We start from the raw sequence: 13,593 nt of genomic DNA on the forward strand, positions 1-13,593 counted from the left end.
ACTTCTATTTTTCCTTCTCATTAAGACAGTAGAATTGAGATAGCCTAATAGCTGTCACTCTGTCATCTGCAAGTCTTCCTTTCCCAACATAACCAAATCCTGTTATACCTACCTTTCAATCACTCTTCCATCTAGCTCCTTCTTTATATTTCCTAGCTCTAACGCCTCATTATCTCTCTCCTAGACTATTGCAATATTCTCCTAATTGTCCTCCAAACAGACAAATCTTCCCTCTCTCCTTGATCACTGCAACCCCAGTTAGTAGTGACCTTCCAATTCAGACCTTACATAGCACTTTGATTTCCACCTCTCCAAGACATTTAGCATATATAGATGCAGTAGGCTGATCAAAGGAGCCTAGTCAAAGAGCCACGAATTTAAGAACTGGAATGGACCTTGGAAGCGACCAAGTCTAACCCATTATTCCAAAAGGAATCTCCGTTACAACAACCCAACAAGTGGTCATCTAGGCTCTGCCTGAAGACCTTCAAGGAGGAAGAATCTACCACCTATATAGATAGCCACTCCACTTCAGGACATCTCTATTTGTTAGAAAGTTGTTTTTTGACGATGGTGTTTGTTTTTTTTTTCTGACATCAAGCCCACATGGAGTAGAACATGGCAAACAAGAGTGGTGTAGAAGAGTGGAAAGAGTGCTGGATTTAGAGTCAGACAAGCTGGGTTCAAATTTCAGTTTTGCCACTTACTAGACATGTAACGTTGGGCAAGTCACTTGACCTCGTAGGGTGTTTCCCCATCTGTAAATTGAAGGTCACTCCAATTCTAAATCTACCCTTTTTTCCACATAACAGTCCATCAAACTACTTGAAAACAGCTATTATAGGGGCAGCTAGGGGGTGCAGTGCATAGAGCACCGGCCCAGAAGTCAGGAGGACCTAAGTTCAAATCTGGCCTCAGCCACATAACACTCCCTAGCTGTGTGACTCTGGGCAAGTCACTTAACCCCAATTGCCCCACAAAACAAAAACAAAAACAAAAACAAAACCCAACAATTATTATGTCTATACTGAGTCTTCTTTTCTCCAGGCTATGCCCACTCCCCTCAATTGATCCTCACGGCAGGCCTCTAACCACTCTCAAGTTTATCAACATTCTTCTTAAACCATGGCACACAAAACTGAACACAATGCTCCAGATGAGTCTGATGAGGGCACAGTACAGAGGGATTATCACCTCCTTATTCCTGGAAGCAATGTCTTAATGCAGTTCAACATAATGAGGTTTGTGAGCTGACATTTCATATTACTGATTTATATTGAGTTTAAAGTCCATCAAATTCCCAGATCTTTTTCAAACAGAATGTTTACTGTATTGTACTTGTGAAATTGATTTTCTGCATCTAAATGTAAGACTTCTGCTGCTGTTATTCATTTGTGTCCAACTCTTCATGATCCCATTTGGGGTTTTCTTGACAAAGATAATGGAGTGGTTGTCATTTCCCTCTCTAGTTCATTGGACAGATGAGGAAACTGAGGCAAACAGGATTAAGTGACTTGCCCAAGGTCACACAGCTAGTAAGCCTCTGAGGCAGGATTTGAACTCAGGAAGATGGGAGTCTTCCTGACTCCAGGTCTGGTATTCTATTCATTGTGCCACCTACATTTATTTAATCTGTACTAAATTTCATCTTACTAAAATTCAGCACAATGCTCTATAAGTGTAATCTGCAAATTTTATGGGCACAGTGTCCATGTCTTTATCCAAGTCACTGGTAAAATGCTTAAAAAGTACAGACTGAAGACATACCACATTGCCCCTGAACCATTAACTCTGAGCTCACCACCCAACCAGTTCTGATATATCTAACTGTATTATTCTCTAGTCCATATCTCTCCCTCACCTCAATAATACTATGAACTATCTCAACCAGAGCTTTACAAAAATACAAACTATAACTTAAGCATCTACTAGTTTACTAATCCTGTCAAAAAAAGGGAACTAACAGTCCTGCATGAGTTGTTCTTGACAATGCCATGCTGGCTCTTCATAATCACCGTTTCTCTTTGGAGGGGTTTGCCAACCATCTCAAAGATCGGTGCTGGAATTTTTCAGGAAAATCCTGAAAATCCAGTCTATACTAGACTGGCTGTAACATTTATTGGTAACAGCAACATTTATGTAGAGTTTGAACTCAACACTGCGAGATAAGTGCTATTAACACTCCCAATTTGCAGATACAGAAACTAAGGCCCAAAGAAACTAAGTAATTTGCCCAGGGTCATAACTATTAAGTGTCTGAGACAAGGTTTGAAACCAAATCTTCCTGACTCTGAGTTCAGGAGGCTATCCACTACTAAGTCTAACTAACTTTCCTATACTTTGTGGACTATTTTCTTCTCTTTTTTTGAACATCAGGACATTTTCCCTTCTTTACTCTTGTAGTACCTTTCCTGTTTTCCATGAGCTTTCAAATATTACTGACAGTAGCTCAGAAATAATACCTTCCAGTTCTTTCAGCACCCAAGGACATAGTTAATCTGCAACAGGTGACTAGAATTCTGGGCAGCTAACTACTCTCTTACTATCTCCTTACTTACCTTGGATATCAATTCTGCTAAAGATTTTATTCTGTCATTTACGGTGAAAAAAGTCATTAACATTCTCCAAGAAAACAGAAGCAAAATAAGAATTAAACAACCCTGCCTTTTCTCCATTGTCATTTATCCCATCAATCTCAAGCAAAGAAGCAATCCCTTCTTTGATCATCCATTCCCCCAGTATAGAAAAAGAAAACCATCACCCTTTATAAGTGTCCCTAGCTTCAACAAAATTCGGGTCATTCTAAGCATTCAAAGAATACTGCCATTCTCTTAGATTCACTTTTTCTTACTCTACCTTGTTTCTGTCTTCTGAACGAATCAACATCATGATTGGAATGGTGCATTTTGGGGGTTTTGCTATTGTTTTATTTTTTTCTTTAGGCAATTGGGGTTAAGTGACTTGCCTAAGGTCACACAGCTAGTTAAGTGCCAAGTGTTTGGTCTGAGGCCAGATTTTAACTCAGGTCCTCCTGACTTCAGGGCCAGTGCTCTATCCACTGTGCCACCTAGCTGCCCCTTTGCTATTGTTTTTCCAAGGGGGTTGACATGAATGAATGAAAAAATATTTATTAAGCACTTACTATGTGACAGGTAATGTGCTAAGTGCTGGCAATACATACTACAAAAACGAAACAGCATGGTGTAATGAATTTTGTTGCTGTTCAGCCATTTTTTTGTTGTGTCTAACTCTTTGTGACTCTATTTTGGGGTTTTCCTGGCAAAGATGTTGGAGTGGTTTGCCATTTCCTTCTCTAGTTTATTTGATAGATGAGGAAACTGAGGCAAATAGGGTGAAGTGTGCCCAAGGTCACACAGCTACTAAGTGACTGAGGCCAAATTTGAACTCAGGAAGATGAGTCTTCCAGACTTCAGGGCCAGCACTCTATCCACTGTGCCACCTAGTTACCCTAGCCATGTATTGAATAGAGCACTATATTTGGAAGTTAAGATCTGGGCTAAAATCCCACCTGACATTTACTAGATGACACTAGACAAGTTACTTGTCCTAATAGGAGTAGGATGGACTCAATGAACTTTAAAATCCATTTCTGTTCTTAATTGATGATTCCTGACCATAAGGAACATATTCTAAAGAGAACAATAAATAGCAAGGGAGTTTTGGTCTGCAAGGTCAGAGTAAGTTGATCAACAAGGCAGTCAACTGACATACCCTTTCCTACTGCTGATTTGATCGAAGGCAGGGTTGGAGAAGAGAATGGGTGAGGGGAGGGGAGCCATGGGAAAGAACACGTAAGAAATGTTAGGGCAAAAGGCAAGATGGCTTACTTAGGGTGTGTATCAGTAGGGCCAGCTAGATCAAGTTTGTATTCAGGTAGATACCCATCAAGATGGCTCAAGCCCACCCTTAGAGGAGGAGTTCAAAAGCTAAATAAATTAATTTCCTCAGATATTCTAGGTTTGGTTTTTAAAGTTCTGGATCACAGAATGGTTGTTCGTTGAGCAAAGCTGGGTAGGAGGGGAGACAGAAATATGGTTTAGATCAGGACTAGTCTTGGAATCTGTCAGGAACCTAGATATAGTGGGTTAGGAAAATGGACTGGACATGCTATTAACTCCTTGAGAGAGCTGAGGGGTTTTGTTGGGTCTCAATATTTGTCAAACCATTCACACCTCATTGAGTATGAGTGATTAAGTCTCAGCATCCCAGTATGATTTGCCTGACTTCAGACTATTGTGGATTAAAGTCATTCCTTTGTACTGGAAAAATCAGTCAGAGTTTCAGCCGGAACTTAATCAGAGAGGAAGGCAACAGAGGATAACAGTACCTGCCAAGGGCTAATGACATAATACCCATGTGAACCCATTCAAGCCAACCTTCTAGATCATAAACAGCATTATAGAACTAAAGCTGGAAGGGATCTCAGAAATAACTAGTCCAATGACATTTTGCAAATAAAGAAACTGAGGCCCGGGAAAATTAAGTAACTTACTCAACTATTAAGCATCAGGGGTAGGATTTGAAGTAGGGTCATCTGAGTCCAGAGTCATACTGCCTCCTATTAAAAATTAATAAAATTTCCTCAGGCAGTGATTTGTTAAACTGTTATGGACATCTGAAATGCTGTTTCAAATTGCTTCTTTGATACAATTTCACCAGAGGAAAAGCAATGTCCTGGACAGTGCCAGGTCCCTTGATAATCCTGCACCCAACTTCCTCTTAGATTCACTTTTTGTTACTCTACCTTGTTTCTGTCTTCTGAACGAATCAACATCATGATTGGAATGGTGCATTTTGGGGGTTCTGCTACTGTTTTATTTTTTTCTTTAGGCAATTGGGGTTAAGTGACTTGCCTAAGGTCACACAGCTAGTTAAGTGCCAAGTGTTTGGTCTGAGGCCAGATTTTAACTCAGGTTATCTCAGGTTTAACTCAGAGGAGAGGGGAATATTTCCTGAACTAGGCCAAGTTTCAAATCCAGGAGAGTTCTGGGTTCCAGCCTCCCAAAGGAGTAGGTTTTCCCACAAAGGCGCTCTCCTGGAGAGAAGATAGAATAGGTCTATTCACGGGAACCCATCTCTGGGTAGTATCAAGTGAATGAGCCAATCAAATCATCCCCAAACACTGAGACTTCATCATTTATCTTCAATGAGGTATGAATGGATCTAAATTACCCAGGCTGAGGAGAAAATACCCTTCTTTTCAAGGAGTTGTTAAAGTCAATCAATAAGCATTTTTTAATTGCCTAGTATGTGCCTTTGTGATACAAAGACTAAAAGAAACATCCTTTGTCCTCAAGGAACTTACATTCCACCAGAAGAGACAACATATATCTATAAAGATATGGACAAAATATTTACAAAAAAAGATACAAGGTGATTTTTTTAAAGAAAGTGCAAGCAGCTAGAGGGATCAAAAAAGTCTCATGCAGAAAGTATCACTAGAGCTGAGTCTTAAGTATAACTAATGATTTTGAAAGATGGAGTTGAGAAGAATGTTTTCCAGGCATGAAGGAAAGCCAGTGCAAAGGCAAGAGATGCAAGAGAGAATGCTGTGTATAACAAACTGCAAAAAGAACAGGTCGACCAACTGTAAACTGTGAGAAAAGGAAAAGTGTATGATAAGGCTGCAAAGACAGGTCAGGGCTCAGTTGTTAAAAGCCTTAAATGCCAAATAGAAGGGTTTATATTCAATCCTAGAGGTAATAGAGCTATTGGTAACAGAGTAATAGCAATATTAGAGTTTATGAAGCAAGAGAATGACATGGCCTGATGTGCACTTTAGGAAAATCACTTTGGCAGCCATGTGGAGGACAGATTAGAGAGGCAAGAGACCTGAGGAAGAAAGATCAATTTGCAGGCCACTGCAATAACCCAAGCATGAAGTGATGAAGGCCTACACTGTGGCAGTGGCTATGGAAAGGTGACTATACAAAAGATATTGTAGAGGAAGAAATGACAAGATTTGCAACTGATTAGATTTGTGTAACATGAAAGGCTGAAGATAACATCATGGTTGCAAACCCGGGTGACTTGAAGAATGGAAGTGCCTTTGACAGACATGTCAAAGTTGAAAAGATAAATGAGCTCTATTTTGGAAATACTGAGTATGAAATGCTTACAAAGTTTCCATTTCAAAATATCCAGTAAGTACTTCAGAAGCAGAGCTTAGAAGAGAAACTGGAGTTAGACTTAGTATTCTATAGACCTGAAAATATAAATTACTTTGGAAAAAACTCCCTAATTGAGAACAACTCCTGGAAAACAGGAAAGCAATCTGGAAGAAATTAGACCATCATCTTATACCACATTTCACAATAAATTAAAAATGAACATGTGACCTGAATATAGAGATCATACTATAACAAAGTAAGTAAATAAAAATGAATTCTTAACCAAATAAGGAATTAAGGCAATTAGATAAATTAATTTTGATTACATGAAATTAAAAAGCTTTTATACAAACAAAATTAATGTATTTAAGATAAGAAGGGAAGTGATAGAGTTGGGGAAAATATTTTTGATATTTTTTCCCTAAAACAAAAAAACTACAAACTGTTAATCACATGAAAGAATACTTCAAATCACTAGTAAAAAGAAGAAATGCAAATTAAAACAATTCTGAGGTTTTAACTCACATCTAGCAAATTGGCAAAAATGATAAAACATGGAAATCCTCAATGTTGAAGGGAGAAACAGGCATACTAATGAATTGTTGGTAGAGCTGTGTCCTGGAAAAAGCAAGCTAGAATCACGGAAATGAAGTTACTAAAACGTCTATACCCTCTGACTCAAAAATTCCACTGACAGCCATATACTCTAAGGAGGGCACTGATATTTAAAAGAATGGCTCCATACACACCAGTCAGTCAATAAACATTTATTAAACACCTACTTGTGCCAAGCACTGTGCTAAGTGATGGAAATACAAAGAAAAGTAAAAGATAGTCCCTGTTTTCAAGAACTGGAAACAAGGCAGACCCCCATTGATTGGAGAAATAACTAAACAAATCTTGGTACATCAATGGAATGAAAGTTACTTTGCTATAAGAAACAAGCGTAACGAATATAGAGAAGCATGGAAAGGCATACATGACCTGATACACAGTGAAGTAAGTAGAATCAGGAAAAAAACATAATGACTAGAAGAATGGAAATGGAAAGAATCACCAACACAAAACAACTAAGACTGAATGTTACAAAATCATAAAGAACAAACTTGGCTTCAGAGAAGAGATATGAGAAGACATTCACCCACCTCCATTCCTTTGCAAAGACTGAAGTACACAGGAGTAGAACACAGTGATTTTTTTCAATGTGTGGACTAGTTTTACTGAAATTTTTCTCCTCCTTTTCCTTTTCTATAAATTGATTTTTATAAGTAATATCTTTCTAGGACAGGAAAAGAGGAAGAAGACTGTATGAAATCTAGGTGAAGACAAAAAGAGTTATAAAAAAATTATAAATTAGGTGAGTATATGGATCTAAGACTTATCTGCGAAAAGATAACTAAACCTGTGGGAAAACATAAAATCAAACAATGAGAGAGTATCAGAGAGAAGGGGTCCCAGAAAAATGACTTGGGGAACATCCAAGCAATTTATTAGAGTGACCAGTGGTTCCTAAGCAATTAGATCCAAGACCTTCCTCTGGGTAGAGGACCATCCATGCTCAGGGGCTGAGGGATTTTACAGACCTTGGGGAGTCCCTGGAAGGTCCCCTAGTCCTTGGGATATCCCATCAGAAGCATAGGGACTCCTATGAGTGTGGGGAGAGAGCTCCCAAGATTAGCTTATGGCAATGTCCCACAACTCCTTTGTCAGGCTTTTCACAGGTCATCAGCTATAGGCCATCCCGGCAGGGGCCATTAAATAGCAGTGTGTCTGGTTAACAGTTTTCTAGGGACCAAGTCAGTTGTGGGTTTGAAGCAAAGGTCACTAAGCACTGATGCCGAGGGGGCACTGCCTGGGCATATGAACCTTATTTCAAGCACAATGTTAAGAGTGGCAAGGAGATACAAAAAAAATCCTTATAACAGACCTAATACAGTATGGTCTATCTAATAAATCAATCAATATAATCATCAATACATGAAAAATTAACTATATTCTACATGACTCTTATGCAGATTGGGGGCAAGATATAGATAAGTCAGCAATGGAAACTGAGTCACAATAAGACTAACAGAAGAAGCAAGAGAGAGCAGCACTACAAAAACCCAGAAAAGAGAGAGTATCCAAAAAGTGAGAATGTTCAACAGTTTTAAGTGCAGCAGAATGGGCAAGAAGGATAAGCATCTCCCATACCCTTCATAGGGAGAGACAAAAGAGAGACTCACCCACTGTAACCTCATCATATTGATCAAGCTGTCATTCCCCTAAATATATAATGTGTATTATGTAAGTGGAGAGCTAGGTAGTACAGTAGGTAGAGTTTAGGGCCTAGAATCAAGAGGACCTGAGTTCCAATCCTGCCTCAGATAATAACTGGCTGTGTGACTCTGGGCAAGTCATTTAACCCTGTTTGCCTCAGTTTCCTCATCTGTAAAATGAGCTGGAGAAGGAAATGACAAACCACTTCAGTATCTTTGCCAAGAAAATCACAAAATGAGGCCGCAAAGAGACACAACTGAAAGGACTGCACAACAATAAAGTATATAAGTATCTGGAGATAGATCATAGTATAGAAGATGAATAATTAGCCTTAGAGTCAGGATAATGTGGATTCAAGTCCGGCCTCTGATAAATACCATTAGGGTAGCTCGGGCAAGTCATTTAACTTCTCAGTGCCCAGGCAAAAATTTAAGTTGCAAAATTGTTGCAGTTTTGCATTGGTAGAAGGTGTTTTATCACCAAGAGCTGGACTTGAGAATCTCTAAAATTCTTTCCAGCTCTGATGGATACATTCAGAACATCACTAATCAAATTAAACTTCTAAAGCACATGACAATCATGTCACTCCTGAACTCAAAAATTTTTAAGGCCCACCAGTACCTGCAAATTCAAGTACAAAAGGTTGGTATTCAAGGTCCTCCATGATTTGGCCCCAACCTCTTTCTAGTCTTATCTCCCATTATCTCCAATCCAAGCATTTACGTATTTATATGTAAGGCATTATATGAGGAAGGAAAGGTGGGAGAGCGTGATTTTGGCCCTGAGACTTCAGCTCTGTGTCTCAATTTCAAAGCATCATAGATCTTGAACTGGAAGGAATCTAGAAGCTACCTAGCATAACTCCCTCATTTCACAGAGGAAGAAACTGAAACCCAGAGAAGTGAGCACCAGAACTGTGATTAGAACCCAAGTTCTCAAAATTCAGAGTCAATGCTCCTTCTATTCTAACACCTTACCTTCTCCTCATCTGAAAAATGGAGCTCAGATGATCACTAAAATCTCTGCTAATTCTAATGACCCCGATATCAAATTCTGCTACCCAAAGCACTAGAAGCCTTCTTCTGGTACTTTCATTACTTGGCAGGGTAAAACCAGTGAACAACTCAGATTGTCCATGGAAAGGCATCTTAGTAAAAATAACAGGATAAAGTAAAGTTCCCAAACATTTACTTTCTATACAACTTCTTTTGATATGTTCAAATTTTAAGTATTTCAAATGTGCACAGCTTATTTCCCCAAGACTTTCCCCAACCTGAAGAATGGGACTATCTTCTACTTTTTTTTTTCTTTTTTTGGCTAGGCAATGCAGTTAAGTGTCTTGCCCAGGGTCACACAGCTAGTAAGTTTCAAGTGTCTGAGGTCCGATTTGCACTCAGGTCCTCCTGACTCCAGGGCCAGTGCTGCCTCCTATCTTCTACTTTTTAAACTACTTGCAATGCCTTTGAATAGTGCTATACAACCCCAGAGTAGGCATTAGTTGAATAATTTACCTAGGGTATTGTCTTTCAGAATGCTGTCCATACTCATTTTCTATATTGTAACAGTCAGATGTTTGGGGGTTTTTTCTCCCAAAAGTAAGCAGCAAGAGAAAATGGGCTTCTTGCAATGTTGACCACACAGTATGTTGCTATCACAACAATTGCCCAAACATTATTTTTAATTAAGAAAGTTTCTCCTAGCTTTAGTCCCCTAAGATCAACTCAGTTCTCCAGCTCATCAAAGCCCAAGAGATCCTCCTCAGCAAAATACTGATAGCACAACTTATAAAAACAATGGCCTAGAAAGCTTAAATGTTTTCCCTATCTGGCTTTAGACCTTTTAAATTACACAGTTTAAATATTCTTATTAGGCAACTCATATAATTTTCGGTACCTCAATTCATACTTATTACACTTGTCCCAAAATGAAATGGAAGATGAGGATTGGGACACTAGCTCTAAAATTGGTTGCCTACTCAATGTTAAAGCCATCTTTTAAACAATCCTATAGATTTTCAAATAACACATAACCTTTTATTTTATATACATAGACCATATCATACCTGTATACTCCAGGTCTTACTTTTTTACCTACTTATTTTGAAGTACTCTCTTTTATCAGCTAGTAAGACAGTTTTGATGCCACAGATATTCACTTAGGAATTAGAGAACATTTATGCTATAATGGCTTATACAAAATTTAGGCTAAGAAGATTATGAACCAGATTTAAATGTCCAGATTTACATATGATTTTGACTATTATAAATATGAAATCTAAAAAGACGGCAGTTTCCCAAAAAAAAGGAAGAACAATGTCAGGGTTTCCATGGCCCCAAATTCTATCTAATTCCTTCCTTACATGCCTACAGCTTTGAAAAAAGATTTTCACCTGGGTCCAGTGGTTAACACAGGATCAAAAATCGAGAACTTGAAGGGACTATAGAGGTCATCTAGCCTAACCCACTCAGTCTACATATGACAAAACTGAACCTAGGGAGGATAAGTTACTTGCCTGAGGTCACACAGGTAGTATCAGAGTTGGGATTTGAACCCAGATCTTTTGACACCAGGACCAGTGATCTTTCTGGTGTTTTAAGTCTTTTTAAAACTAATTTTTTGCTGTTTATGTTCCCATGAATTAAAGCACTGAGAAAGTAATAAAATGCCTTGCTATTTGCTACATTTCAAAAATCAAGTCACCTTCCCTTGAGTGCCTACTACACATAGAATATCACACTAGGAACCATGGAAAAATAGGAAAATAGAAAACCAGGGCTCTTGCCCTAGAGAACTCTAAAATGGTAAAAATTTCCCATTCATTTGGAAGAAGGCAAACAAAATTCAACAGCTGCTAGAATGCACTCCCTTATTTTTGAATCAGTGTTCTTTAAGAAGTTGTGTAAAGATAAAAATAAAAATGACACCCACAATAAAAGACTCTTCGATTCATTAAAAACTATGTTTATATGGCAGTATAAAACTGTTCTTAACTTATGAAGCTATCAATAGGTTAAACTGCTAAATTCTACAAATTCAGAGTAAAAGCACTGTCATCAAGTTTGGGACTCAAGTTTGAAGAAAATAAAAAATAAATATTAAAAAAGACAACTTAAGACATCTCCAAAAGTCTAATGATGGAAAATGTTATCCACATCTAAAGAAAGAACTATGGAGTTTGAATGCAGATTGAAGCATACTATTTCATACTATTTTTTTCTTCTATTTTGTTTTGTTTCCTCTTTCTTGTGGTTCCTCCTATTGGTTCTAATTCTTCCTTACAACATGACTAACAGGAAAATATGTTTAATAGGAATGTACGCGTATAGCCTATATCAGATTTTGAGCCGTCTTGGGGAAGGAGGGGAAGAAAAATTTAAAACTCAAAAACTTATGGAAGTGATTGTTAATAAATCAAAATAAATTAAAAAAATTTTTAAAAATTAAAATTAAAATAAAAAAAGACAACTTAAATTTTACTTATGTTAATCAGTTGGAGAAATTTAAATGTCATTTTCAGAGACTGGATTTCTTTCCTCCCTTAAGTTTAAGTTAGTCCTAAAAATAATCTTAAAATACCTACATTCCTCCTATAAAAGAGATGACACAATATCTTTCACAATCTTAAGACTGCTTCTGTCAAAGAGGGATAAAATATAAAATAAAAAACTATTAGAAAAAGAGCAAGTAAATAAAGACTGAAAGAAGTTATCTTACAATTTCCCAATTCCCACACTTGTCAAGAACTGGATATACCTTAATAAATTCCTATGTAGGCTGGAAATTACAGGAAAAAATTGTTCAACAGTACACTTAATTAGGACTGTTACATTAAGTTACAATAAAACTGTTAACTTGACTGATTATTAAGCAAAAGGAAAGAGGATGGGGCAGTTAGGTAGTCCAGTGGATAGAGCACTGGGCCTGGAATCAGGATGACCATATGACCCTGGGCAAGTCACTTGGCATCTGTTTGCCTCAGTTTTCTCATCATAAAATGGGGATAATAATAGCATTTATCTCCCAGAGTTGTTGTGAGACCAGAATAAGATAATAATTGTAAAGCATTTAGCACTGTGCCTGGCACATAGTAAGCACTATGTGAATGTTAACTATTATTAGTATTCATTTTGTATTACTCAATAACTCAGCAGTTTAGCTGATCATGCTTAAAATTATGAACTGAATATAAGTAAACTATTATGTGGAAAGAGGAAGCCTTATGAAACTCATGACTATTATGCATCCCTAAACAATTCTAAAGAAAACATTTTTACATATTAACACATATTACATAAACATTTTACATACAAATATCAAAAGAAAATATTTTCTTTAACTGAAATACGCTGTAAAACAGTTCCCTGCAATAAGAGCCATTTCACCCTTACTTTTATATATTCCAAAGGGGGGACACAATTTTCATCACTTCACTATCTCTCGTGTGAGGGGAGAAACATCTTGGGTTACTTCAATTTTAATAGAAAAAAGTTTTCAGTTCATTGAGACATACTAAGATACAGAAAGCAACTGTACTTATTGGGCAGGGTTAGCAAATAGGAAGCAACAGGAGAAAAGCTGAGACTTCACTACTTCCTTCCTGTAAAATGAGAACCACAGAAAACCCAGTTTGCAGAAACTGATGAGGAGTGCTGGGCTAGCTAAGTCAGAACAGACACCGTTACCTACTTCCCAGCTGGTGCTTTTGTAGGAGGTCATGTAATGCACCTGACATCTTTGATAATACACAGACAGGTGGTCGGGAGGGGAAAGGTGCGCATCAAGGAAGGCGCACGTGCAGTAGTTTATGCAGGTAATAGATACGGTGGCTACTTTCAGCTTCCTTTCCCAATCTCCCTTTCCTGCTAATACCTACCTTCCTTCCATTGGTAATTTCCTACTTATGAGGGCTATGCAATGCACCCGAAACCTTTAATGATACACAGAGGGGTGGAGAGCGGTGCAAAGGTGCTCATCAAGGAAGGCAACCTTGCAGTGGCATATATTTAGGAAGGCGGCTACTTTCAATTTCCTTTTCTTCATACTAAAACCTTCCCTCGGTTGATAGTTTCCCATTTATCTGGGGCTATGTAACGCACCTGACACCTTTAATGATACACAGACAAGTGGTTGGCGAGGCAAAAGGTGGTCACCAGGGAAAGTACCAGTGCAGTAGTCTAAATTCAGGGGGTCACTTTAAATTTCC

At 38.0% G+C, this 13,593-nt stretch overlaps 1 protein-coding gene across 1 annotated transcript in view; it reads right to left on the bottom strand.

Moving 5' to 3' along the window:
- The window catches only part of RP2 (RP2, ARL3 GTPase activating protein), a 42,300-nt gene that overhangs the window by 28,100 nt on the left and 607 nt on the right, over positions 1 to 13,593 (bottom strand). The window lies entirely within an intron of this gene.

This window comes from Vombatus ursinus, unplaced genomic scaffold (genome assembly GCF_900497805.2).
Source record: "Vombatus ursinus unplaced genomic scaffold, bare-nosed wombat genome assembly UNPS02014168.1, whole genome shotgun sequence".
NCBI lineage: Eukaryota > Metazoa > Chordata > Mammalia > Diprotodontia > Vombatidae > Vombatus > Vombatus ursinus.